At 47.3% G+C, this 27,706-nt stretch overlaps 1 protein-coding gene across 1 annotated transcript in view; it reads right to left on the bottom strand.

Annotated features, from left to right (window-relative positions):
* PPP1R16B (protein phosphatase 1 regulatory subunit 16B) overlaps nt 1-26,518 on the bottom strand; it is a 110,891-nt gene extending 84,373 nt beyond the window's left edge. The window contains exon 1 of the mRNA XM_053574314.1: nt 26,383-26,518. The gene's annotated coding sequence lies outside the window, so the exon portion shown is untranslated. The remainder of the gene's footprint in view (nt 1-26,382) is intronic.
* Nucleotides 26,519-27,706: the final 1,188 nt, after the last annotated feature.

The following is a 27,706-nucleotide window of genomic DNA, read 5'->3' as shown; positions in this document are numbered from 1 at the left end:
CCACGCCTGGCCTCAAATTTCATTTTTAAACAAATTGAAACAGTTGAAAACTAGCAAGTTAGTAGTAAAGAAAAATTTAATAATAACGATATTTCGCATTGGCAAAAAGTAAGTGATGACTTTTTGGAAACCCATCTTGCCACTGATGCTTATGACAATCTTCTAAGAGAAGCCCTCATATGAACTCCTTATGTTGTCTGACAAATATTCACGGGGAATCTACCACATGTTGGGACTGTGCTCGGGGCTAGGGACACAGCAGGGTAAAAGATAAACATGGTCCCTGTCCCATGGATAATGACAAAAATAGACACCGGGGATGGGTGAAGTGCTCCAAGGAGACAGAGGCTGAGCAGTAACTAAACCTGGGGCCTGACTCCCAGCTCAGTGCTCCTTCCGTGGGCCCCAGAGTGGCATCTGAGGCAGACAGAAGACATCACTGCAGTGTCCTCCCTGCTCCTGGCTAAGGAATTAAGGGCAGTTGCCCAACACCCCCCACCCCCGCCCCTGCCCCAGAGAAAGGTGAGGACAATGTCTCCCAAGGGCCAACAAAAGGGGCCAGAACACATTTTCTCTGACTTGGCCCTTCCTGCCAGCCCCTCCCACCTCGCCCTTCTGGGTTCCCTGGAGCTGGGGCTCCAGGACAGCTCCCTCTTGATTACTGGTTTCCAGGTGACCTAGTTTCCCCCAATAGACCCACACACACCTCCTCCCGCCCCCATCTGAGAAAACCCTGCTTGGTCTAATTAAAGAATTGCCATGGTGCTGCTAACACAGCAGCTGGGCGGCCCCAAGACAGGGAACTGACCTGGGTGCTCCAAGATCATGGCGCCAAAATCTGGGCACACCCGTCCACACTTCCAGTGAAAGTCCCAGCTGGTGAGCAGATCACAGCCCAAACTGCCAGGGCCTGGGAGAGCAGTGATTATCATCAACCCTTAATGTTTAAAAGGGATCCCCCAAGTAAGACCTCATCTGGAGGAAAACCAGCTCCACAGAGCCCAATGAAACACAGTGTTGTGGGAATATCCAGTCGGACTGTCCTGCAGAGAGATGGACACGGGGGACCCCAAGTCAATACAGTGGCTGGGCTGGTGAGATGGGTGTGGGAGGGGTCTGCAGAGGCCAGGTCAGGTGAGGTCAGCCAGGAAGTGTATGTGATGTGAGAAGTCAGAGGCGAGGGGAAACAGGGAGGGGTTCTTAGTTTTTCCAACATCTGCATGGACAAACCAAAATAGCTTGATCGTGGCCAGCAGGAAATCAGAGTCCTAGACCCTTGACCTACGGTGAACTAGGAATAGGCTGTTAAGGTGTCCACACCTTTTCCCCCAGATCCCCATTCAGCCTCTGCTGTCTGACCAAGTCTGAACTTGATTCTTCTTGTGGTATCCACAAACCCTGGCTGCCCCCCAAGGGAGAGACAGAGCCGATGCACATCTAGGGAAGCAGAGGCTCAGCTGCAGAAGGCAGACCCTCGAGGGGAAGGGCAAGGAAGTATGCCAGGGCTCACTCTCATACTTCCCATCCTCCCCAAAAGAGAATATTGTTTGGGAATAAATATGCCCCTGGGTAAACAGGAGATGCATTGGTTTGGGGGTGATCTGTGCAGTTCCTTTACCACTCGGTCCTGGGCCCTGATTGGCCAGAACCTGTCAACAAAGGACTGAGTCCAGCCATAGTAATCGGCTCAGGGGTAGGTACTCCTGGGTTGGCCCAATTAGAAGCTTCTCTTCCTACCACTTTTGAGCTGGAAGCACAAAGCTCAGGTTATCCCGGAAGCCATCTTGCTGCCATCCACACAGGAAACTGGCCTTTGATGAAGCCACAGGAAGAAAACAGTCACAGGACGGAAACAGGGTCCTCTAACTAACGGGCCTCAGCACTTCAGCCATCCAAGCTTACAAAATCCCCTTTATTATTTAAGCCAGTGGAATTGGATTTTGTTACCTGTAGCCAAAAGCACCCTACCAGACCACACTGATGCTTTTAGGGGGCACAGTAATAGGGACCCCAGGAGTAATTGTTTTTTTGTAGCAAGGTAAGTGGGCCTATTGCTGGGGCATAATGCCAGACACCTCCACTTTCCCCTACAATGGCCATTTCCGGCCCTTCAGGCAGCTTTGAGGAAGGGTGGGAAGGTCAAAGCCAGGTTCCCCCAGAAGCCTTGCCCCACCCACTGAGGTGGGAGAAGGAGGCCCAGGCCTTCTGACTCCTTAATTCCAGGGGAGCAGCTGGTTGACACATCTCTGGACTGGAGCCTGGGTGCCTTGAGAAAAACAACATGAGGGAAGGTGAATTCAAATTGAAGAGACTTTAAAATATGAGTCAGAAAGCATTTCAAAGTTCACAGTGTTAAAGAAAATGTGAAGATTTGTTTTCTTGTTCTTCAGCTATTCTTCTCTACACAATATTGGCAGCAGTCCGGAGGAAGGCCACGGGTGCTTTTCTCCTTGTGTTTCCTGTACCGTTGAGCACGAGGACAAAAAGAAAACAAAACAAACAGCACTGGCTTCCCTCCTCCTCCGTCTCACTTGGGACCTACTTTCTCTCCTAAAGGATGCCCACCCCCACCTCCCGCAACACACTTCTTTGAATAATAACATCTTTTTTTCCCAGCCCCCCACCCCAAAAGCTTTACTCATGAGCAAAGAGTCTTCTGGGGCCCTTGGTGCTCCAAATATCTGAATTAGAAATTACCCTTGACCCTCCAACCCCATTCTCATGGGATACAGTGGACTGACTGTCCCCTCCTGCAGGGGTGAACCTTCTAGACTTCCAGGGATAGTCATCACAGACAGACGTGTGGAACTTGGGTCCCCATAGCCCCATGGCCCTGCTCCTTAACTCCGCTTCTCCCAGCTGTACTCCTTTGGTAAGATATCTAAATGGTGGCCCTGAGCGTGGCCCTGACTTGTCACTGTCCCCTAAAGGCCATTTACTATCACCCAATTTGGTGGGATTTTGTATGCATGGGAGATGAGGGACGCAGGATTCAAAACCACAAGTTCAACAAGAACAAAGAGTGATCAGACAGCTAACACATCTTGAGCTCACTCAGAGAAAGACTCACATCCAGGGGAAGAGTAATAGCCCAGGTGACCTCTATCTTAGCCGGTTGGCACACATTGGGAGCAGAGGACTAGGCATTAATAAAAGCCATGTGGGAAGGGCTCAGCTTTGTTCTGAGCCTCTAGAGGGCAGAGTCAGAATCATGCATCAACAATATGAAGAACAATCAGCCTGACATGAGGGCAAAGCATCTTATGTTGACAATTCAACAAAGCCCTGCCTGGCTCAATGAGGGGGTCCACACCACCAAGATGTTTATGGCCCCTCATGGGGCTACTGAGAAAGCATCCGTGTCGGGTGTGAGGTGAGACTCCTCCACTCTAATCCTGACCTGGCAGAGCAGTCACTGTATTAGGAATAAAAGCCTTGGCACATATATCTGCACCCCAGCACTTGGTAACCACCAGGCTAGACAACCTGCAATGGACCACTGTGAGCAGATATTGACTGATGGGTTGGACTGGTTCTGCCTATGAAGGTGAGACAGCTTTCTCAGGCTCAGCTCCAAGAAAACTTCAAAGGAGGCCATAGTTTGAACAGGTAAAGGAAAACTCAGCCACACACCCATCCTCCATGCTGAGCTTCTGCCAATGAACCTGAACCCAGAGAAGCCTATACACTTAAATGGTAAGAATAGCAGTGCAGGGAAGGCTTCAGGGGACAGTAATGAATGTGCCAAGGACAGACACACACACTAAGCTGACATGATGTCTATAAACATGTTAGTCAGTGACAGTCACAGCGCTAAACCAAACAGCCAGTCTTCTAAAGAAGCTTATGTAATAGCTAAGCACTGGGAAATGGGATTCAAATTACAAACACTGTTTCTCCAGGCTTGGGGGAGTGTGGTCCACCTCCTCCCTTCTCAGGGAGATAAATACTCCCTTTGCAGCTGGAGGGATCATTTTCCAAAGGAGGCCACCTGTGGCCACAGAACACCCTCCCTGGTTACACAGTTATTAAACAGGAGACAGCCCTTCATGCCACCTAGGCCTGGGGTGGCCTCTGTCTCCTCTGCTTTTTTCTTTTTTTGAGACAGAGTCTCAAGCTGTCACCCTGGGTAGAGTGCGTCACAACTCACAGCAACCTCAAACTCTTGGGCTTAAGCAATTCTCCTGCCTCAGCCTCCAAAGTAGCTGGGACTACAGGCGCCCGCCATGACACCTGGCTTTTTCTTGTTGTTACAATTATCATTGTTGTTTTAGCTGGCCTGGGCTGGGTTCGAACCTGCCAGCCTTGGTGTATGTGGCTGGCACCTACCCATCGAACTATGGGCACCGCCCTCCTCTGCTTTTCTTTCTCAGCATGACACCCTTGACCAAGCTGTCCTCTCCTATGCCAACTCTCAGGCTGGTGGTGGCTCCTGGGAGTGCTATAAGGGAGGGATTGTGAAGCCACATGTGACAACAGGACAAAGTTGTGCTGTGATCAATTAGCTGATCATGGCTGAGGAAGTGGGCAGTGATGTCACACACACTGAGTACACAACCCTTCTCTACATCGTGATGACTCAACTCAGAGTCCCGTGTTGGCCTGTGACTCATTGATTAAAATCCTCTAGTCTTAAACACAGCTAGAAAGTTACCAGATTGAGTGGAAGGGCCCCTCAAATCCCAGGATATCACCCAAACAACAACACAGAATCCCCGTGGCCTCTTTGATACAGAAGAATCAAATCCCAGACTCTAATGGGAATTTCTCCAACAACCTTCCCCAGTGGGTAGAGGGAAGAACTAGACTCCATCCTGTTAAATTGCCTGGATCCAGATTCTAGGAAGTCATATGCTGAGTCAACTCAAGCAAAGGAGGGTAGCTTCTTCATCTGACTTCCAGCCCTCCCAAGGTTGTCCCTAGAGCAACAGTTCTCAACCTGTGGGTCGTGGCCCCATTAGGGGGCTCCTGCATATCAGATATTTACATTACGGTTCATAACAGTAGCAAAATTACAGTTATGAAGTAGCAACGAAAATAATTTTATGGTTGGGGTCACCACAACATGAGGAACTGTATTAAAGGGTCACAGCATTAGGAAGGTTGAGAACCCCTGCAAGGGTAGGAAGACAGTGTGGTGCTGTCTTCAGATGGGGAAGGGAGCAAAGGCACTGTTACCAGCCGACACCCTTCTCCATCCAGATCCGGGGAGCACAATCTCATCCGTTCCAAGCATCTTGGGTTCCACACCATGACCAACATAAGGGAGGAAGGGGAGCCGGGTCTCCTCCTAACAAGACCCCTTTCTCCACTTTAGAAACCTCAAAAATATCCCCAGCAAGCTATCTCCTCCCCTTTAAATAGTGGTGTTCTTAGCCAATTAGAAAATAGCTGAAATGAAGACAAATTTTTTTTTTCTGAGACATTCTGTCACCCTGGGTAGAGTGCCGTGGCATCATAGCTCACAGCAACCTCAAACTCTTGGAGTTCTCAAGCAATTCTCTCGCTTTACCCTCCCAAGTAGCTGGGACTACAGGTGCCCACCATAACACTCAGATATTTTTAGTAGAGATGGGGTCTTACTCTTGCTCAGGCTGGTCTCAAACTCCTGAGCTCAGGCAATCCACCCACGTTGGCTTCCCAGAGAGCTAAGTTTACAGGCGTGAGCCACCACACCTGCCCTGAGATGAGAATTCTAAAAAGCTTTTCATATAGTTTGTTTGCTGAGGTTTCAAGAATAATTCCAAGGAAATGTGGATGATAAAAAGCAGAGTTGAACTTGAAGGAGAAAGTCCTGGCCTGGAGGAGGAAACAATAAAACTCAGAAATAGAGAGGGCAACGCAGAGACTGGGTTCCAAGTAACTGAACAGCCAGGACGGGTCAAACTCCAGAGCCCAAGCACATAAAAAGCAGAAGGAGAAGAAGGAACTAAGAAAAATTCTAAAAGAATTTAGGTGCTTGAAAAGATCTTCCTTGGGAAATGCAAGATTTCAGAAAATCCGCATGATTAGTGGGGAGATGAAAGGACATTTCAGTTAAGACACCAGACAGATCAATTTGTAATAGGACAAATACTTGATGAAATCAATATAAAATAAAACCTATGTGTAATGAAATTATATGTAAGTATCAAAGAAACTATAAACTAGGTACACAAAATGAACCAGAGGCAAAGAATGCCGGGTAATAATGGCAGCTTCTGTGTACAGCTCACCTGCCCCCTACCCGCCTCTGAACATGTGACAGTTCTTGGAATCATTGCACCAACTCTGCAATGTAGATATTGTCCCCTTTTCAAAGAGAAGAAAACTGGGACTCAGAGAGATTAAGGAACTTGCAAGTAGGGTTTACATGTTCCAGTTGTTTGTGGTTGACATCTCTCCTGATTAGCTCAATACCTATTTTGATTAATCCACACACGTGTCATTCATTAAGCATTTTTACACCCTCCCCTACCAGTCCCCCAACTCGAAAATGAAAGAAAAAAAGTCCGGCAGGGAAGATGATCCACAGAAACATGACGGAAAGCAAGAAGAGGAGTTCGCAGAGGAAGATCAATGAAATCTGCAGAGCAAGGTTACGTGATTAAGGTCATGTTGAAGCCATCATCGACCACTTTTGGAGGCTTAGGTAGGAAATAATGTGTTACCTTATGCTAAATTTTATAAAATCTGCCTTCCAAACCCCTATGGGAGCAGCCCTCTATGACTGTTCCCTTTAGGGGGAGCACTTCCTCACTTTTACTTCACCCAGTAGCTCCCAAACCGATTTGTAACAGCAACTGGCCTCTTTCCTCTCCTCTCTGTTGGTAGAATGTGTCAGAAAGTTTCAAGACGCTCTGCGTTTTGGTAAATGACATTTCCATATGCAGGCTCTGAAGTCTCAGTGCTGGGTCTGTGACCTTGCAGGTCACCATGCAGAGAAGCAAGCGGTAGTAGACCACTTTGGAACACTACTTCTGTGGTTCCCTGCCTTGATCTCTAGCCAAAGATCCTTGACTTTGATTTCTTCCTCTGGAGTGTACAGAACTTCAAGCCTACCTCTGCTTCTCTTCTGATCAGCTTCATTTCCTTTGAACGTGGTACCTTCAGCCCATGAAAGTGGCAGAACTATCCCAATTGAATTTATCTCCTCATGTTAAAATCTCATGCTCAGTGATAACTACATACTGAACCTCAGAGTCAAAGCATTCTGTAATAGACATACTGAATGTTACTTTCTTTGCATTATTATTATTATTGCTTAATATTGCAATGTAGCAATTGTCTGATTCCTTTTCTGATTGTATTTATGTTCGTTGTTTACGAGGTTTTTGTTTCTAGTCCTTATTTTAAACATTGCTATTGTTATTAAAATTTAAGCCTTTTTAATTTTGTAAAGGCAAAAAAATGGAAACCTAATAAACACATGTATATGTAAAAATTAAAGAAAAGAATAAAAGAGTCACAGAAACAAAAAAAAGTAAATACCTTCAAACTAAAAAAACCCAAAAAACTCATGCTTGCTTTGTTAACCACTTTGGTTGATACTCAAGATATGTGAAGCCTTATCATGATATCAGTCCTATGACTCAGCAAATTGCTGAACACCCTATTTCATCCCTGATATCATCAAGGAGTAACTCTACCACTTTCAGTGTTTTCTTCTGGAAGTTTTCTGTGCAAATTCACTTCCATTTTTAATGTAAAGCCTCATTTATTAGGTCAGTAAACAAATATTTATTGCCATCCACTACATGCTAGGTAATACAGTTAGGTGGCTCAGGGGATCCTTAATGAACAAAACTACTGATCAGAAAAGTTCTGCTTCTAGTATGGCAGAGTAGCTCTTATTGGAACAATGTTCCCAGATTAAACTATTATGAACTCTGGGCACAAAATAATAAAAACCAATCAGAGGTACTCAATTTGTTCAATCCCAGACATGCAGAAACTGGACTTAACACTTGAAAGAAATGGCACTAAATTACTTTCATGTTTTTACAGCTTTTTACCTGAGGGAAGGCCCCAAAGCTGGACTTGTTGGCTAAGACTTGGATAGAAAATTTCCCTCTTATTATTTGAGGAATTAAAAGACAGAGTTCAAGTAACCACAGCTGAAAAGTGAAGGCAGATATCCAGAAAAGAAAGTCACAAAACAGTAGCCCCAAATTCTGAGTATAAAGTGTACCCAAATATCCCTGAATGACATATTAACTTCTTAGAGTCTATACAGGGCAGACTCCGGAGTTTAACTAAAGCAACAAAAACCCAATGAAGATTTCAGATCTTCCCCCCATGAGGCAGACTGAGTTTGGAATTTGAATTTGATCCAGTTAACTGCTTGATTTAAAGCAAAAAAAATCACATGTTTCTGATGAACATATAGAATCCAGAGTCTCTTCAAGTCTCATTCAAAACATTCCGGATGCAATCAAAAATTAATAGACAAATTTTAAGAAGAACAAACAAGACCAGGTGTGTTGGCTTCACACCTATAATCTACACACTTTGGGAGGCCAAGGTGGGAGGATTGTTTGAGGCCAGGAGTTTAATACCAGCCTAAGAAACATAGCAAGACCCTGTCTCAATAAAAAATAGAAAAGTTATCCAGGCCTGGTGGCATGCACCTGTAATCCCAGCTGCTTGGGAGGCTGAGACTGGGAGATTGCTTTAGCCCGGGAGTTTGAAGTTGCAGTGAGCTATGATGACACCACTGCACTCTAGCCCAGGTAACAGAGTGACACTCTGTCTCAAAAAATAAATTAATTAAATAAATAAAGTAAAAAGAAAACAGGTAAATGTGGTCCAAACTCAAGAGTAAAAGAAATCAATGGAGATGACCCAGATGCTGGAATTAATAAATAAGGATTATAAAACAGTTATTATAACTTTGCTCAAGGATATAAAAGAAATTATGTTTGTAATAAATGAATGGACAGCAAATCTCAGCTGCAACATAAAAATATGAACCAAAAAAAGAACCAAAACTAGTAACCAATTTAGCTAAATCCTCACTAACACATTCCTCTGCATCCATGTGAGTTATGCATCTCGCTATGGACAATTACAAAGTTCTAATATTTATTTCCATGGACCTTTTTTGGCATCTTTCAAACACCAAAGGTTCTGGTCAAAGTTCAAGTTCTGGGCAGGCTTTGTGGAGCAAAAATATGACACAAAGACCAGATCTTCTTCTCTGACAATGTCTATATAGACTACTCATCACTTCTCATGTCTTCCCTTCTCTTTCAGGTCCTAAAAAGAAAGTGATGCACTGCTGTGGTCTCTGCTTAGAGCTTCATGGTAGCTTCCAGGTCACTCCTGGCAGAGCCATTTGCTCCACATAAAGCACACAGGAATAAGGGACAGCTTGTCAGTTTTGAGATACCTGAACCTTCTCCCAACACTGGCTGACCAGCCAGGTCCATCAAAACAAAGTCTGGGTACAGACCTTGCTGGGATTCAAGGAGAGGCACTCACCATTATAACATCGCTTTCCCTATTTCACTTTGCTTTTTCAAAGCCTATTAGGAAAGAGAGTCTCAAAATTGGCACTGGAATCAGCTGGAGATGTTAGGAATATATCATAGGAACACAGAATCCACCACACATCCACCAGAATGGCCAAAAAAATTTTTTTTAAATCTGAAAATACCAATCATTGGTAAAAATTCTTACATGCTGAACGGGAACATAAATTGGTGCAACCACTTTTTAAAACTGTTTAGCCATATCTTGTAAAGTTGAACATACATATGCATGTATAATCCAGCAATTTCATTCCTAAGAATATACCCCAGAGATTTCCATATGCATCAGTAAAAGGCATTCATAAGAATGTTAATAGCAATATTTATAATTGATTTAAAGCATAAACAATCCAAAATGCCCACCAACATTAGTTCAGGGGAAAAATTATGATATATTCACACAATGGAACATTGTACAGTAATAAGACTGAACATATAATTACCCTCAACAATATGAGTAACCCTCACAAGTTAACCTAAATCAGCTAAAATGCACACAGTATGATTCCATTTATGTAAAATTTAACATCAGGCCATATTAATCTATGAGGTATTAAGGTAGGAAGAGTTGGGGGGCACCTGTAGCTCAGTGGGTAAGGCACCAGCCACATACACCGAGGCTGGTGGGTTCGAGCCCAGCCCAGGCCAGCTGAAACAACAATGACAACTACAAAACAAAACAAAAAAAACAGCTGGGCGTTGTGGCGGGCACCTGTAGTCCCAGCTGCTTGGGAGGCTGAGGCAAGAGAATCATTTGAGCCCATGAGTTCGAGGTTGCTGTGAGCTGTGAGGCCATGGCACTCCACCCAGGATGACTGAGTGAGACTCTGTTTAAAAAAAAAAAAGGTAAGGGCGGCGCCTGTGGCTCAGTCGGTAGGGCGCCGCCCCATATACCGAGGGTGGCGGGTTCAAACCCGGCCCCAGCTGAACTGCAACCAAAAAATAGCTGGGCGTTGTGGTGGGCGCCTGTGGTCCCAGCTACTCCAGAGGCTAAGGCAAGAGAATTGCTTGAGCCCAGGAGTTGGAGGTTGCTGTGAGCTGTGTGATGCCATGGCACTCTACCGAAGGCCATAAAGTGAGACTCTGTCTCTAAAATAAATAAATAAATAAATAAGAAAATATTAAAAAAAAAAAAAAAAGGTAGGAGGAGAGACTGGGAAAGGGCGTAAGGGAGGATTTCTGGAATGCTGGTAACGTGTTTCTTGGTCAGGATATGGGATACATAGGCATGTTCAGTTTGTGAAAAATTCATTCACTTAGGATTTGTGTACTTTTCTGTATTTGTTTTTCCCTAAGAAGTCATTACATTTTTTCTTTTCAATATTAATGTCTGGGCCCCACCTTGACAGATTCTGGTTTAATTGGTCTGGAGTATAGGCAGGAATTGAATTTTTTTTTTGGAATTGAAATTTTTAAAAAGCTCCCCAGGTGGGTCTACTGTGCATCCAACAACCACTATCAGAACTTGGCAACCCTCCTCACTATTTCTTGGAGCAGAAAGTGGTGCTGCTTCTCCAGAAAGTCTACACAGGATGTTTTGGGTAGAACACCAGTAGCACCAGAGGATGTTCATAGCTATTACATGGCAAAAGCGTCCCAAGGTTAAATAAGTAACCTATTAATTACAATTATCAACTTTTCCCTAACACTCACTGCCCTCCTAGAGCTAAGGGCTTTAGCCACACTATCTAATTTAATCTTCACAACAAACCTGCGAGAAAGGCATATTAATCCCCATTTTACGGAAGGTTAAACCAGTGGGATTACATATTGCCCAAGGTCATACAGCCAGTAATCAGCAGGGCTAGGATTCAAATGCAGATTAGCTTTGACACTGAAGCCCATACTTTTAACTGCTGCCCTAAACGGCCTCTCCTCCCAGTACTTGACTCTGGGATTTAACAGAACTTTAATGTGCTAATGTGACCTGTGAGTTGCCAAGACAGTAGAGGGAATGCAGTTTCCAAAGTGTATTCCTCGCCTTCATTTCTTACCTTCCAACTCACTATCCATATCACTGGTGTAGTTTTCATTCTTAAACCAAGTCTGATCCTGCATTTCCATTGTAGGGAAGCATATGATAGGTCCCAGTGCCTACGGTGTCAAGTCTCAAGCCCTCAGCCTAAAAGTTCAGACCATCCAGTATCTGACCCTGACATTTTAGCTTCATTCTTGGCCATCCAACCCTTCCTCCCCACCCCCAACCCACTAAATACAAGATGTTCCAGCCATCGAACAACCTGTCACACCTCCACAATGGTGACCACCATTTGCTGAGGCTCTATTATGTGCCAGGTATTACGCATAAATTGACTTTCATCCCTGCAATGAGTCTAAAAAACAGATACCATTCTCCCCTCTAGATATATAAGGAAAGAGGGGCTCAACTTGACACGCTCAAAATCACAACTGGGAAGGGCAGGACTAGGATTTGGACCAAGATTTATCTCTACAAAGCCCATTCAAACTTCACTCCACCACACTCACCTCCTCTGACCTTCACACATGCTATTTCATGGGTGGAAAAACCTTCTCTCTCTTCACCTGGCAAAGTCCTCTTGTTTTAAAGAGGTAGCTCAAGTGCTGTAGTGATAACATCGTCTCTTAAGTGCTTTCCTGGCACCATGTTCAGCACTAGACTTGCCTTGTCTCATTTGGACAATATTGTCTCAGTGTTCTGTTTTTGTTTTTGTTTTTAAAGAATACTTCTGTGGCAATTGCAACCAAGAACAAAAATAAATAAATGGGACTGAATTAAACTGAAAAGCTTCTGTACAGAGAGCAGAGAGAGAAAGAAGAAGGGAGGGGTGGGGAACGAAGAGCAGAGAGAGGGAAAGAGGGAGAGGGGTGGAGCCTTGGTGTGTGCCACACGATTGTAAGAGGGACTTTACCTGACAAATGCAATCAGTGTAACCTGGTTTCTTGTACCCTCAATGAATCCCCAAATTAAAAACAAAAAATCCAAAAAAAAAAAGATAAGCTCTGGACAGCTAAGGAGACAACAACCAAAGCAAACAAACTTCAGATGGGAAAAGGTATTTGCTTATTATGAATTGGACAAAAGCTTCGTAACCAGGATCTACAGAGAACTCAAGTTAATCAACAAAAAAAGACCAAAAATCACCAGGCAAGGGACATGAACAGAATCTTCTCTAAGGAAGACAGATGAATGGCTAACAAACATATGAAAAAATGCTCATCATCCCTAATTATTAGAGAAATGAAAATCAAAACTACCCTGAGATATCACCTAACCCCAGTGAGAATGGCCCACATTACAAAGTCTCAAAGCTGCAGATGCTGGGTGGACGTGGAGAGAAGGGAACCCTTTTACACTGCTGGTGGGACTGCAAACTAATACAACCTTTTTGGAAGAAAGTATGAAGAATCCTCAAAGAACTCAAATTAGACCTCCCATTTGATCCTGCAAACCCATTACTAGGCATCTACCTAAAAGGAAAAAAATCATTTTATCATAAGAAAATCTGCACTAGACTTTTTATTACAGTTCAATTTACAATTGCCAAAATATGGAAACAACCTAAACGCTCAACAATCCAGGAATGGATCAACAAGCTGTAGTATGTATACCATGGGATATTATTCAGTCATTAAAAAGGATGGAGACTTGGGTGGTGCCTGTGGCTCAGTGGGTAGGGCGCTGGCCCCATATACAGAGGGTGGTGGGTTCAAACCCAGTCCTGGCCAAACTGCAACAAAAAAATAGCCGGGCATTGTGGCAGGCACCTGTAGTCCCAGCTACTCGGGAGGCTGAGGCAAGAGAATCACCTAAGCCCAGGAGTTGGAGGTTGCCGTGAGCTGTGTGATGCCACGGCACTCTACAGAGGGTGATAAAGTGAGACTCTGCCTCTACAAAAGAAAAAAAGGATGGAGACTTTACATTTTTTTATTAACCTGGATTGAGCAGGAACACATTCTTCTTAGTAAAGTATCACAAGAATGGAGAAGCAAGAATCCAATGTACTCAATTCTAATATGAAGGCAGCAAATGATCTAATATAAGGTGGGGGGGCAGGGAAATGAGGGATTGGGGAGGAGAGAGGGGGATAGGAGGTTATGGTGTATGGCACACCATATAAGAGGCACAATTATAAGAGGGACTTTACGTAACAAATTCAATCAGTGTAACCTAATTCTTTGTACCCTCAATGAATCCCAAACAATAAAAAAAAGGAGGGCAGCACCTGTGGCTCAGTGGGGTAGGGCACTGGCCCCATATATTGAGGGTGGCACGTTCAAACCCAGCCCCAGACAAACTGCAACAAAAAATAGCTGGGTGTTGTGGCGGGCGCCTGTAGTCCCAGCTACTCAGGAGGCTGAGGCAAGAGAATCACATAAGCCCAAGAGCTAGAGGTTGCTGTGAGCTGTGATGCCAGGGTACTCTACCAAGGGCAACAAAGTGAGACCCTGTCTCTAAAAAAAAAAAAAAAAAAAAGGTAGGGGGAGACAGAGTCGTCCTTTGTCACTCTGGGTTGAATGCCCTGACATCATAGCTCACAGCAATCTCAAACTCTTGGGCTCAAGCTATTTTCTTGCCTCAGCCTCCCCAGTAGCTGGGACTACAGGCACCTACCACATTGCCCAGCCATTTCTTTTTTAGAGATGGAGTCCTACTCTTGCTCAGGCTGGTCTTGAATTTCTGAGCTCAAGCAATCCACCTGCCTCGGCCTCCAAGAGTGCCAGGATTACACAGGTGTGAGCCACCATTGCCCAGCCTTGTCTCAACGCTCTGACTACTCCCTCTGAATTGTTCTCTACCTTCCCCGTGCCAAATGGGTTTCCCTCTCCTCTCTAGTTCCAAGGCATTTGACCACATGTCTGTTGTGGCACTCAGCACACTGTGGTTTTGGATCTACCTCTTCCATCTGACTGGATGTTCTCGGAAGACAAGGGATACGTGTTACTCACCTTTACATCCCATCCCAGAGCCACCCAGCACAGGATAGGTAATAGGAGAGAGTGGACAGGAGGGTGGGAGACCAAGAGACTGATAATTCATAGAGTATTCCATCAGTTCTGTCACATGAGAGTGGCCCTTTGGCTTGGAAGAAGAGCTATAGCATCAAACCAGACAAAACAGACCCGGCTGATGAGGGAAGAGAGTGGGCCCCTGGGTCCGGAACCAGGACATACTTGGTCCCTGCCCTGCCTTCTGTGAGAGGATGGACTGGGATTGCCCTGGACTCCTCAGTCCTTTCCCCCTTCCTTCTTTGCAATTGGCTTTATATACCCCTGTGTAGGGGATTTGCTATGAGACGATGGCTAGGTTCATCCCACAGTACTGTTTCAGTCAATGTTCTCCACTGCTCTTTGCCTTGTGCTGCTCTTAAGATATCCCAAGTGGCCGGGTGTGGTGGCTCACACCTGCAATCCCAGCACTCTGAGAAGCCAAGGCCAGTGGATCACCTGAGCTCAGGAGTTTGAGATCATCCTGAGCAAGAGTGAGACCTTGTCTCTATTACAAAATAGAAAAATTAGCCAGGTGTTTTTGTGGGTACCTGTTGTTCCAACTACTCAGGAGGCTGAGGCAAGAGGATCACTTGAGCCCAAGAGTTTGAGGATGCCGTGAGCTGTGATGATGGCACAGTACTCTACCCAGGGTGACAGAGTGAGAATCTGTCTCCAAAAAAATATGTCCCAAGTGAACGAAGAGACATCTGGGACAGATGGGCCCAAGGAAAATGTACAGCTAAGGCTTATTTCTCCCCAGGTGGGCAGACTCAGTGATCCTAGTCATTTCTAAATGGACCTATTCTTTCTGAGTAGAAGGCCCCTGTACAAGACACAGACAGATCCTGATGCTTGCTCATTTCCTGAACACCTGTCCTGTGCATCCACTCGACAACAGCCCTGTTCAAGGCACACCTTGTAACCCCTGGGGTAGGCAGCATTTATGCCACCCACATCCAGCCTCTATGAGCTCTAAGGGTGCAGATTTTTAAAGCCAGCCTTCTGCTCCTTGGCTCCCACTCTTCTGGACTAATGTACCGATCTACCCAGGTATAAGCGATCAGTAATTAGTGCCAGCTACAAACTCAGCTGGGTTTCTGCACAGGCTCCCTCAAACAAATTCTATTAGTAAACATGGAAACCAATGAAAGAGACTATTTGAAAATTATTCACTCCTTCCTAATTTCCCATTTCTTCGACTGAGTCTGCTAGGGGTAAGCTGCCTGTTTTTTTCTGCTTCTAATCAAGTTGTTTTCTTTGAGAATATCAAGTAACACCCCACCACCACCAACGCCATCCCACAATACGGTGCATGCTGTTATTTTATGAATTCATTTGTGATACTCCTGACGGTAGAGTTTATCAAACAAAAACTAACTTATGCAGTCTTCCAGCACAACTTCAACTACCTTGTTTTGCTCTTGTGTTTCCTGTGTCCGTATGTCTGTCAACTCTGGGGAATGGGATCAACCTATAGGCAGAGAGTGGTTTCATTTAATTTTGTATCTCTAATTCCAAGCACAAGGCCAAGTAAAATGTAGCTCCTACATATTTAATAATCATTATGTTAGGGTGGCACCCGGGCTCAGTCAGTAGGGCGCTGGCCACGTACACCGAGGTTGGCGGGTTCAAAACCAGCCTGGGCCAGCTAAAACAATGACAACTGCAACAACAACAACAAAAAATAGCCAGGCCTTGTAGTGGGCACCTGTAGTCCCCGGTATTTGGGGGGCCAAGGCAAGAGAATTGCTTGAGTTCAAGAGTTTGAGGTTGCTGTGAACTGTGACACCACAGCACTCTGCTAAGGGCGACAACTTGAGACTCTGTCTCAAAAAATAATAATGGTAGTCATGATGTTAGGTATGATCCTAAGGGTCATAAAATCTGAATTTCTATAGAATCTAACTCAGAAATTTGTGGCTGAGCATAGTAGCTCACACCTGTAATCCTAGTGTTTGGGGAGGTTAAGGCAGGCAGATTGCTTGCCAGAAGTTCAAGGAGTTCAAAACTGGCCTGAACAAGAATGGGACCTCCCATCTCTACTAAAGATAGAAAAACTAGCCAGGCATGGTGGTGCACACCTGTAGTCCCAGCTACTTGGGAGACCAAAGCAAGAGGATCACTTGAGCCCAAGAATTTGAGATTGCTGTGAGCTATGACAGCACAGCACTCTACCCAACGGGACAGAGGGAGACTCTTCCTCAAAAAAAGAAAAAGAAAAAAAAAAAGAAATGTTATTTCTATTTTATACCTACCAAACTGGTAAGCATGAAAGTTACTTAATGCTCAGTGTTGGAGAAAGGATGGGAAAACTGTCATTCACACATACTGTTGAGGAAACAGAAATTGGTTTGGCCTCCTGAAGGAGCAATTTGTCAATGTTTATAGATCAAACTGCCAGGGATTTTCCTGACAAATCAAATTGAACCAGCGTAAAAAGACATATACTTTACAAACACAGGTGCTGCAACATTATACATTTATAGTAGGAAAACAATGAAAGCAACCTTACCCATCATCAAGGGACTGGAAAATTAATTACAGTGAATTTTTATTACAAGAATAACCTGTAGCCTTAAAGAACTAGGTTTATGTATGTGTTGGCAGGAGCTCAGATAAATTAGCTGAAAAAGAAAAGCCCAGAAGAGTGTTATGTGGATGTATTAAAGAGAGAAAAGGACAAACATGTAAACGAATATATGTTTGTATATGTGTAAAAAGTTTATGGAAAGATATAAAACATTCAGAGATTCTTCTGGAGAAAAGGATGGAGTAGCTGAAAAGACAGCAGAGGAAGTTTTTTCATGATGTATTTGTAGAAAATATAAAATACAGCTATAGGGAAACAAAGCTTGATTCTATGTATTAAAAGAATAGAATGACATTTGGGTGAAAATCTCTGTTTTTCTATATGGCACAATAGGCAACATTTACAAGGCAACATTTCTTCTCTGTCCAATCCACGGAGAGCCAAGGATGGCAAAAGTGCCAGAAAGGAAGCTGGAGACAGGGAAAGTCACCAAAAAGTGCCAAAAACCCTAAAGAGAGTAAGTGTCAGAATGTGTAACTTCTACTTGCTTTTAGATGACACAAAATAAAGCCGGTTCTGATGAAGACTCTGGTCCAAGACATTCTGAGAATTCTCCAGGCTGGCATGGACACTAGAGGCTTTGACCATTGCCAAGAAGCAAAGTCTAGGGATGCCCAGGTCCATAACGGCCAGAATAACCTAGCAGACAAAACAAATGACCCTGGGGACATAATGACACACTCTGCTTACCTATTCCTTTAGTCCCTGAATACTTCCAGAGGCTGACTCAAATGATAATAATGCAATAATAATAGTTGATACATATCAAGTATATCCTACCTACCAAACAGAGGCTAACTATTTAATTATATCATCTTATACTATTATTATTCTTATTTTACACATGGGGAAATTGAGGCTCAATAAATATTAATGTAAGCAAGTTTGGAGCAAGTGGTGGCGGTGGGAATCAAACCCAGGTCTGACTCCAAAGTCAGCCAAGGTCACTCCTACCCTTCCCCACCTCTGAGAGAGGAACAAGAAAAAAATACTCCTTCAAAGTAGGGACAGCTGCACACAAGGAGAGAGACGGCATTTTTATGCAAAGAAAAGTCGAGGGTGTAATGATTAACATGCAAGGACTTTAAAGCCAGAGGTCCTGGATTCAGATCCTGACTTGGCCATTTACTGGCTGTGTGACCTTGGGCAAGTCATTGACCTTTTCTATGCCTCATTTTCATAAGCAGTAAAATCAGGGAAGGAGTAATGTCACCCCTTAAATTTGTTAGGAGGACTAAAAGAGTTACATAGACAGAAGCTGGCTCATAGTAAGCACCAAGTGTTAAAGATGATGATGAATATTAAGAAAAAGGCGCCCTCCCGTCCAGGCAGATGCAACCCTGCGGGGTGCAGAGCTTGGCAAGGCGAGCGCAGTGTGCACTCAGCTCTGCCGTCAGCAGCACACAGTTCTGCCTTACACGGCTCCTGCAGAGCGATTAACCTGCATGTGCCAGTAGTTCTTCTCCCACCTTCCCGTCCGTCAGCCTGGCTGGGAATCACAATCACCGGGCACACCCTTTAGAAATACAGATTCTCAAGCCCCCCTCTTGGCTGATTCTGACACGAGTGGAATGGGCTGGGCCCAGGGATCATAATATAATCTTGTTATATTTTTAACAAGATTCAGGTGACCAGATGATTCAGAACAGAGTGATTTTGGAAGCACCCAAAGCCTATCCCACTTCGTTCTGGCTGTTTGAGTTGCTCTTTGAGACCAAGCACCTTGTATGCTGTGTCTGGTCCCCAGCCTGGGCACAGAGAGTAAACGTTTCCAACCCCACAAGCCATCTAGCAGAGCAGATGCCTGTGTACAGTGCTCAACAGGACACATTTGCTTTTGTGCTTGAGGGAGTTTCACCAGGGACCCCCCCCACCTGTAGACCTGGGGTTCCCCAGACCCTTGCTATTCAAAGTACTGTTCTCAGACCAGCAGAACGGCACTCCCTGAGAGCTCAGTAGAAATGCAGATGTTTCTGTCCAACTAGCATTTTAACAGAACCTCCAGATGATTCATGTTCAAGTTTGAGGCATACCTAGACCTATGGTTCCCCAGGCCATGGCCTGTTAGGAACTGAGCTACAAAGCAGGAGGTAAGCAGGAGGTGAGTGACAAATTTACAGCCACGTCCCATTGTTCACATCACTGCCTGGGCTCCGCCTCCTGCCGGATCTTCAATGGTGGCAATAGATTCTCAAAGGAGTGTGACCCCTACTGGCAACTACACGTTTGAGGGACCTAGGCTGTGAGCTCCTTATGGAAATCTACTACCTAATCATCTGAGGTGGAGATGTAATGTGCTTGAATCATTCCAAAACCATACCCTCTCCCCCAGTTGGTGGAAAAATTGTCTTCCAGGAAACCAGTCCCTGGAGCCAAAAAGGTTGGGGACCCCTTGTCCCTTTCCAAATAATTCCTAACCAATGTGCACATCTAGTCTGTCCAAGCACCTTTGGGGCCAATCTTTCCCTTCAGACTCCTACAGAGACCCAGAAAAAGAGCACTATCCTTTCAACAGACCAGATTTATGCCTAGCAGCCAGGTGTAAGGCTCAGGGTGAACCTTTGCTTTAACAAGTTATTTATTTCAAAGTCCACATGAAAATAAACCTTCCCAGTTAGTTGAAAAAGAGATAACTCCAGGCTCTATAATTCCAGGGTGTAAAACACTCCTTTCTTCTGAACAGAGATGAGACCCCTGCTTCCCTGCCTAAGCCATCCAGAGCCATCAAACAGCCCAAAGAAAACCAGTGATGGCTTCCTGTTGGCCAAGCTTCAAGTTATTAGGCAGATTTCACACTGTAGCTTGACCTCATTAATCCAAAGCCTATCACATTGCTGTAAATGCCAGTGGAAAATAGCCTTTCAGTGGGTTTCCTCATTCCACCAGAAAGGGACAAAACAGGAAGCTGACTGCAGCTGTGTCCAGCTTGGCAAATCCCAAGAGCCCAGTAGACAGGGTGTTTCTTGTCAGCACCTACATTCCCCTGCCTCAGCTTACTTGTCCGATAAAGGTGGGTCCTGTATCTGCATGAGAAAAATGCAGTGGTGACTGGAAGAACCATTCAGATAATTCAGTCCCCGCCAAGTACCTGCTTGGGAAGGAAAACCGAGAGCTAAATCTGAATTTCTTTGGCCTGGATTACCAGTTGGCTGTTCATCATTCAGGTTTATCCAAATCTCTTCTGCTCATTCAAAATGTCCTGCAAGCCAACCCCCTGGGACTCCAGGGGACATAAGGCCTTCCAAGTCCTCATTCATTCCTTTAATGTGTATTGATTGTCTCCTGTGTGCTGGCCATCACGCTGGGCTACTAGGGACACAGAGCTGAATGAATTAGACACAGTCACTGACCTTATGGAGCTCACGGTCCAGGGCAGTGTTTCACAGCCCCAGCACCACTGACATTTGGGATCAGAGAATTTTTGGTTGTAGGTGGCTGTGCTGGTCACTGTAGAGTATTTAGTAGCTTCTCTGCCCTCATTAGATATCAGTAGCTCCCCTCCACTTTTCCTCCCTCCCAAGCTGTGACATCCCAAAAACGTCTCTAGACATTTGGCAAATATCCCCTGGGGTGGGGGTGGCGGCAAAAGACCCCAAGTTGAAAACCTCAAGTCTACGGGATGGTACAGAAGACTAAAAGAGTAAAGATTACAAACAACCTTGTAATCACAATTATGATAAGTACCATGGAGGAAAATGTGGTGGGTATTATATCAACATCATCTACAACTTAGAAGCCAGGCATTTTACGGATGATAATTCTGAATTATGTGCATGTATTATACATACATACATATATATATAGTATATATGATCTGTATTTCCAGATGAAGAAATTGAGCCTCAAGGAAGTGAAAATAATTGCCCAAGACCCAAAAGTTAATTGAAGGCACAACCAGGATTTGAACCCTGGTCCTAAATTTTGGCCCCATGGAAAGGGAAATCCGAGCCTTTGTTTGGATGTCTTCTGTGATAGGGTGACACTCTGACCAGCCAACCTAAAAGACTCATTCCTTCCCGGGGCCACCGTGGGGTCTGGCCACCACCTGCACATCAATCGAGCTGGAAACCGCCTGTACCAAGGCACATTCGTGGGACACTCATGGGCTGAGGAACGCTGTTCTGGATTCTAAGACATCAAAAAACACTCCCCCCACCAAAGTTCCTACACAAGCACTCTGATTTCCCAAAAATCAGAGCAGGTGCCCAGACCACACCCCACTGTAATCAGTCTCCAAGGAGCGATTGCCCAGTGCCCAAAGGTACAGAAAGTGGAAAAAGCCAGACATGCCACAGTCGGCTTTCAATTTACAAAGTGCGTGAAAGAGGTGGTGCAGGACTGCACATGACGACTTTGGAGACCCCCTCAGATGTGAGGCCCTGCACTTGTAAGCAAATTGCCTCATCCCCTGTGCCTCAGTTTCCCCCTCTGTGCAATGGGAAATAAGTGCATCCACATCAGAGGATTGGTTTGAGAATTCAATGGCAGTGCAAATAAAGACTCTGGACAGTGACCAGCATTCTGGAATGTACTTGGTACTGTATCTTGATCAACAAGGGAGTTAGGGAAGGACACCTCCTCCATCCATATTCTCTTCTTTCAAATGAGAAACAGAGTCTTGGGAAGAAAGAAACCAGTGCAGATATGGAGAAAACATCTCAGGAAGAGAAAGGGGCCCTGGAAGCTTCCTGAGTGGAATGAAGACCGGGGAGCATAATGTACTGTCAAATGAGCCCGCCCTTCCTGTTAATCCTGAACATTCTCTGATGTTACAATCAGATAACCTTCATCAGAAAGCCACCCCCTGACAAGGCTGCAGGGTGCCTGCTTTGGATCAGCCGGCAATTCGGGGCTTCTGGCAGGATGGCCTCTGCTATGTCCCTGGTCTTGCCCCTGTCCCTGTCACACTCAGTGGAGACTCTGCAAAGACACCAGGCACCTCCCAGCCTTCGTGCTTTGTCCCTGCTGCTCTCGCTGCTACTGCTGCCCACCCCTCCACCCCTCTCTAATCCACACCTGGAGAGCTGTCATTGAATGGCTCAATGTGCTCCCACAGCAGCTTCTGCCCACCTGTTACCAGTCATAATGGCTGAATAAGAATAATGGCAACTAACATCTTTGAGCACGTATTAATGTCTAAAATGTCCTGAACTAAGTTTGCTTTTTTTTTTTTGAAACAGAATCTCACTTCATAGCTCACAGCAACCTCAAACTCCCAGGCTCAAGTGATCCTCCTACCTCAGCATCCCAAGTAGCTGGACTACAGGCACCCGCCACAATACCTGGCTGTTTTTAGACATGGGGTGTCGCACTTGCTCAGGCTGGTCTTGAACTCCTGAGCTTAAGCAATTCACCCATCTCAGCCTCCCAGAGTGCTAGGACAACAGGCCTGAGCCACTGCACCCAGCCCTCTGAGCTAAGTTTTTACACACATTGTCTTATTTTTTCTCCTCACATCACCATCTTATCTTTTTTTTTTTTTTTGAAACAGAGTCTCACTTTCTTATCCCCAGCAAAGTGCTGTAGTGCCATAGCTCACAGCAATCTCAAACTATTAGGCTCAAGAGATTCTCTTGTCTCAGCCTCCCAAGTAGCTGGGACTATAGGCACCTGCCACAATGCTGGGCTATTTGTTTTACAGACAGGGATCTCGCTCTTGTTCAGGCTGGTCTTGAACTCATGAGCTCAAGTGATCCATGTGCCTCAGGCTCCCAGAGTCCTGGGATTATAGGCGTGAGACACCGTGCCCAGCCCTCACATCACCATCTTAAGGAGGCAGCTCACTCACTTGAGAGGTGAGGCCGCTGTCCATCCTCACCCAGCTACCAGCAGCTGCAAGCCTGGATCAGCCTGGATCAGCCTGAACCACCTGAATCTGCTACTCTGTCTTCTTGCTACTGAAGCCTTTCTCCCACAGTGTCCTCATTATCTGTCCCCAGGCCTTCCTCTCCCCCCAGAGTGAGGATCCTGAGTGCTCCCTTATTCATCTTGAAATCCTTTGCTAAGCACAGGTCTGGAATGGAGTAAAAGTCTGTTGAATGAATCAATGAACCCTGGAAAATGACAGCTGGATGAGAAAGGCTAAGTGGCTGCTCACAGACTCCCTGGGGACAGGATGCTGCTAGACACAAATTCCCAGCAATCAGCCCCCTCTCCACCTCCAAAAGACAGGCTCACTTTCCCTGTCCTGACAGCTACAGGCAGAACAGAGTCTAACGGAGGTGGAACTTTTTGAGAGCCCATCAAAAAGGAGGAAATGGTGGTGATGGTGACAGTCATTTCTGGCCTTCCTACGAGCACCAGGTGCTAAACTGAGCACTTTCTTTTTTTTCCTTTTTCTTTTCTTTTTTTTTTTTTTTTTTTTTTTTTTTTTTGAGACAGAGTCTCACTTTCTTGCCCCAGTAGAGTGCCATAGTGCTCACAGCAACCTCAGACTCTTGGGCTCAAGTGATGCTCTTGTCTCAGCCTCCCTAGTAGCTGGGAGTACAGGTGCCTGCCACAAGGCCTGGCTTTTTTTTAGAGACCAGGTCTCACTCTTGCTCAGGCTGGTTTTGAACTCCTGAGCTCATTCCCATTTTACAAATAAAAAAACAAGGCTTAGAGAGAGTAAGTAATTAAGTATGCAGCTATAATTTAAATTAGACCTCTCTGGCTGCCTTGCACTTCGCATTTGTAGCTTTCTGTAAAAGGTAAGCTTGTCCAATCCCTCCTTGAAGCCCAATTGCTAAGATGTGTTCTCTACTGGAAGAATGCCATTTGGGACACACTTAAATGAGTCTGGTGTCCTGAGTGCAAGAAGGGTGGTGGCTAGGTTGGGAGAGGGTGACAAAGTGAGTGAAGGTTTCTGAGAGTCCAAGCACAGAACCTGATTGCAGGTAGCTGCCCTCTGCAATCTACTAAACCGGACTGGCTGCAGCCTGTGCTGGTCAGAGAAAGTTCACTCTCCAGAGGGAGCTGATCTTGAGAAGACCTGCCGGCTAGCTTCCAAAGAGGCCAAATGGGCTCTGCAGAAAGGGTTCTGTCTTTAAGGGAAAACCACCTTCCTAGGTCAGCATCCTCTTAGCCCTGTGGCTCAGGCTTCAGAAACGATTTACCAGCTAGATTAGAATTTAACCTCCACTCCTGCATCCTTTACCAGAGAGAACAAAGTCTGAGCAGGCATCAGGCCTTGCCTCCCCTGCCTTCCAGGCCAGGGGAGGTCCAGAGAACAGCAGAATGCACTGGGCCCTGACACATGACCCTTAGAGCTACAAATGAGTGTTGCAGTGGGAGGAGACCACAAGAGGGGAAGGAAGAACCTGTGGTCTTCCTAAAGGAAGACATCCAGAGGCTGGGAAGAATTAGTGTCAGAAAGGTTCCAGCATGGGGGCGGGGAGGCACTGTTGGGTAGACCCCAGTTGCCAAGTAGGTACAGAGTTGAAGGTCCAGAGTAGCCCCGTTGACACCTTGCTCCCAGCATTCTGGGCACATGGCCTAGAAGATGGGATTTGAGTGATTAAGTGGGAGAAAGGGGGGTGGGGGATTTGTGTGAGCCAGTAGGTGCTGGAAAGATGCACTGGCCCCCATCATCCCCCTGCAAGCTGGCTCTGTATGACAGAGCTGAGGGAGGAACATGTGGAAACGCCCCAGCCCCTGCAGAACCACCCACCAGGGCTCCACTTCTGCACCTGTCTAAAAGAGACACGCCCCGCTTAAAAGCAATATTGACGGCGGCCAACATTTACTTAGCAGAGCTGCCCATGCGGGGCTGCACCCAGCTCTACAGGAAGCCACCACTCATCATCCCAGCAACTCAGTAGAGAGATATTAGTCCCACTTCTTAAAGGCAACTGAGGCCTGAGAGGCCAAGTGTCTTGCTCAGGGGCAGACAGCTAGAAACTGCGATACCAGCCTAGGAGAAGCCCTCCTAGACGGAGGGTTTTTCTCCCGTGCTTCACCAGACGCAGGAAATGGCAGGGCACTCAGGGAAGTACCCCGCGGGCTGAGGCGGCCAAGGGCAGGCCCCTTCCAGGGAGAGCCCTGAGGGAAGGGCGCCTGGTACCTCAGGGTCCTGGGTCCTCCACAGAGGGTGATTCAGAGGCGGCACCTGGTGCCCAGGCCTGTGGGGAGCTGGTGAGCGCTCTGACAGCGAGAACAGGGGCCCATTATGTGGAATCCAATCACATGGGCGCGCAAGCAGCTCGGCTTTCGGTTCCGAGGAGCGCTGAAACAGCCGTGTCTCTCTCCCTCTGCTGCCGAGGTGTCCGGGAGCACAGGGTCCCACAAGCCTGGCGCGCGACGGCGGCGGCTCAGCGCTAAGCTCTCGGCAGGGCCAGATTCAAAGCTCGCCTAGGCTGCTATCCGCCCGAGGCTGGGAGCTGCATCATCAGCATCTCCTTGTAGCCGGAGGCCGGCTGGGGCGGGGAAGCGGAGGAAGGGAGTCCGCAGCAGAGAAGGAGGCAGGCGGCGAGCGCCTCCCCCTCCCGGCTCTCCACCCCGGGCGGTCTGGACAGCTCAGCCTGGACGCTCCGCGTGACCTTGGGGAGACCCCTCTGCGCGACCTCTCGGGGCCGGGCTGCAATGTTTCTGCTCATCCTCGGCGCTCGGTGGCGCTCTTCCCGGCCGGAGTCGATGCGCGGGACTCGCGAGGAGAGCGCGCTCCTGGCGTGGGGACCTAGCAGCCGGCGCACGGCGGCCCCTGGGAGAGGCCGGGCTCACGTCTCCCCGGGAACTACTACTGGCGGGGTCTCCCCGTGCTGGAGGCACTGCACAGCCAGCTCGATCCCGCGGCGGGGCGAGTCTGCAAGGGAAGGAGCCTGCCCTGGGGACATTTCCCGCCGGGGCAGGAGCGCTCCCTGCCTCTTGTCGTTGCCTCTGCCTGAGGGAACCAAGCCCCGCCACGGGAGGGGGCGGCGCCCCCTTGCACGGCCGGGAGACTGAGCGCCGGAGGGTGCTAGGTGACCGCGGCCCACGAGTCCAGAGCCGGCCAGGTACTCCGCCTCCCTGCCACAAGATCTGGCCACGACGGCCCTAGCCGACAACCTGCTAATGCGCCCCCTACCCTGGCTTCATCGTGGAGCTCGAGACCTAGGAGAACGCCCCCGCCCCAGCCCACCTCCGGCGCCTTGCCAGACGCAGACCGGGTGCTCTAGATACCCGCCTCTCCCGCGCCCCCCAGCCCAGTTATCTTAAGCCACCGGCCCTTGGCCAAAGTGTCCCCGCCCCCATCAGGCTATCAGAGGCTGGGACCACCTCCTCTCCGCATCCTCGTCCCCCTCGCTGTCGAGCCGCAGAGAGTAGGGATAGGAGCGGCAATGTTGGGCAACTCACCGGCTCTCCCTAGCCCTGCCCCGGGCGGCTCCCGCCCCTGGCTCTGGCTGTGGGTCCGGGAGCCGCAGCTGCTCGCGCGGCTACAGAGCCAGCTCTGCTCGGCCCGGAGCCTCCGCGCCGCCTCTCGGCTCCTCCCCCGAGGCGGGGCCTGAGCTCCCTGGCAGGGGGTGGGCGCGCTCCACCCCGCCGGCTTCCACCCTGAGCACCGCTGGGTCCCCGCGGTCTCCGGCCGGGGCCCCCCCTTTGAGCAGCAGGAAGTTGAGTTGAAACTGGGTGGGACACGAACAGTCTTCCGAGTAGTTTTCCTAACGCTCTTCCCCCCAGCCCCTACCATGGACAGGGGGAAGCCAAGGACAGGATTCTTGCTCCATTTGACAGATGGGCATCGTGGAGCCAGGGAGGAGTGGTAACCTGCCCAAGGTCACACAAAATTAGTGCCAGTGCCAGGAATTCAAGTCTTCTACGTTCAGGGCCCGGCGGCCTGCGTCTGAAGGCTTCCCAGGAAGTCCAGGGGCCAAATCGGGCCTTGCCCTAGGGACGGGTCCGTGGGGGCAGGTGCCCAGGTGGGAGGAGTGAGACCAGGCGGAGCAGGGGCACCGTGGCCGGCGGCGTGGACTCGCATCATTTCCTCTTTCCGGAAAGAAGAGAGGTAAAGCGAAAAAGGAAGGAAGTGGTCGAACCTCCGCCGTCTGCCACCGTTTGAGATGTGCAAGACCAAGAAAAGGGCTGCTCTCCTGAAATTTAACGCTAAAAATAAAAAGCAAAACAAGCCTGGTGGCTTCTGCCGTCCAACTCCAGCCTCTTCATGGGCCGCAGCCCCCTGCACTCTGCGCACCCGTCTTTCTTCACCGCACAATGGATTTTTTCATTAATATCTTTATGTTGCTTTTGAGAACCACCACCACCCCAGGAAGAGGAGAGAAAGTTAATAAACAAAGGGGGAAAAAAACTATCCCAAAACATTCTCTGGAATACACACTGGTTTGAGAACAATAGGGTTCTCTTCTTCACAAAGGGCCTTGTTTCCTGAGCTTTCCAGCCTACAGATTAGAGCACTAAACACCCTAGGGCCCTCCAGTTGAGGGGAAGTCAGGACTTAAGTTTGGGGGCTGGATATGGGAGCCAGTTAATTCAGTTCCCCAGCCGTCTTGTTTGAAGAACTCCTCTGGTCCCTGACCCACCAGCAATGTTCTTTTGAGGTAGACAGTATCACCTGAGTACAGTGATTTCCTTAGTAACTTTTTTTAGGGGAGAGAAAACCTGTGAGTTGGGCTTGTTCCAGGCCCCCAGGCTCTCCTCAAGAACTGTGAAAGCCCCCTGCCAT

The sequence above is a fragment of the Nycticebus coucang genome, chromosome 21 (assembly GCF_027406575.1).
Source record: "Nycticebus coucang isolate mNycCou1 chromosome 21, mNycCou1.pri, whole genome shotgun sequence".
NCBI lineage: Eukaryota > Metazoa > Chordata > Mammalia > Primates > Lorisidae > Nycticebus > Nycticebus coucang.
This window is presented reverse-complemented; position numbering and strand designations above follow the sequence as displayed.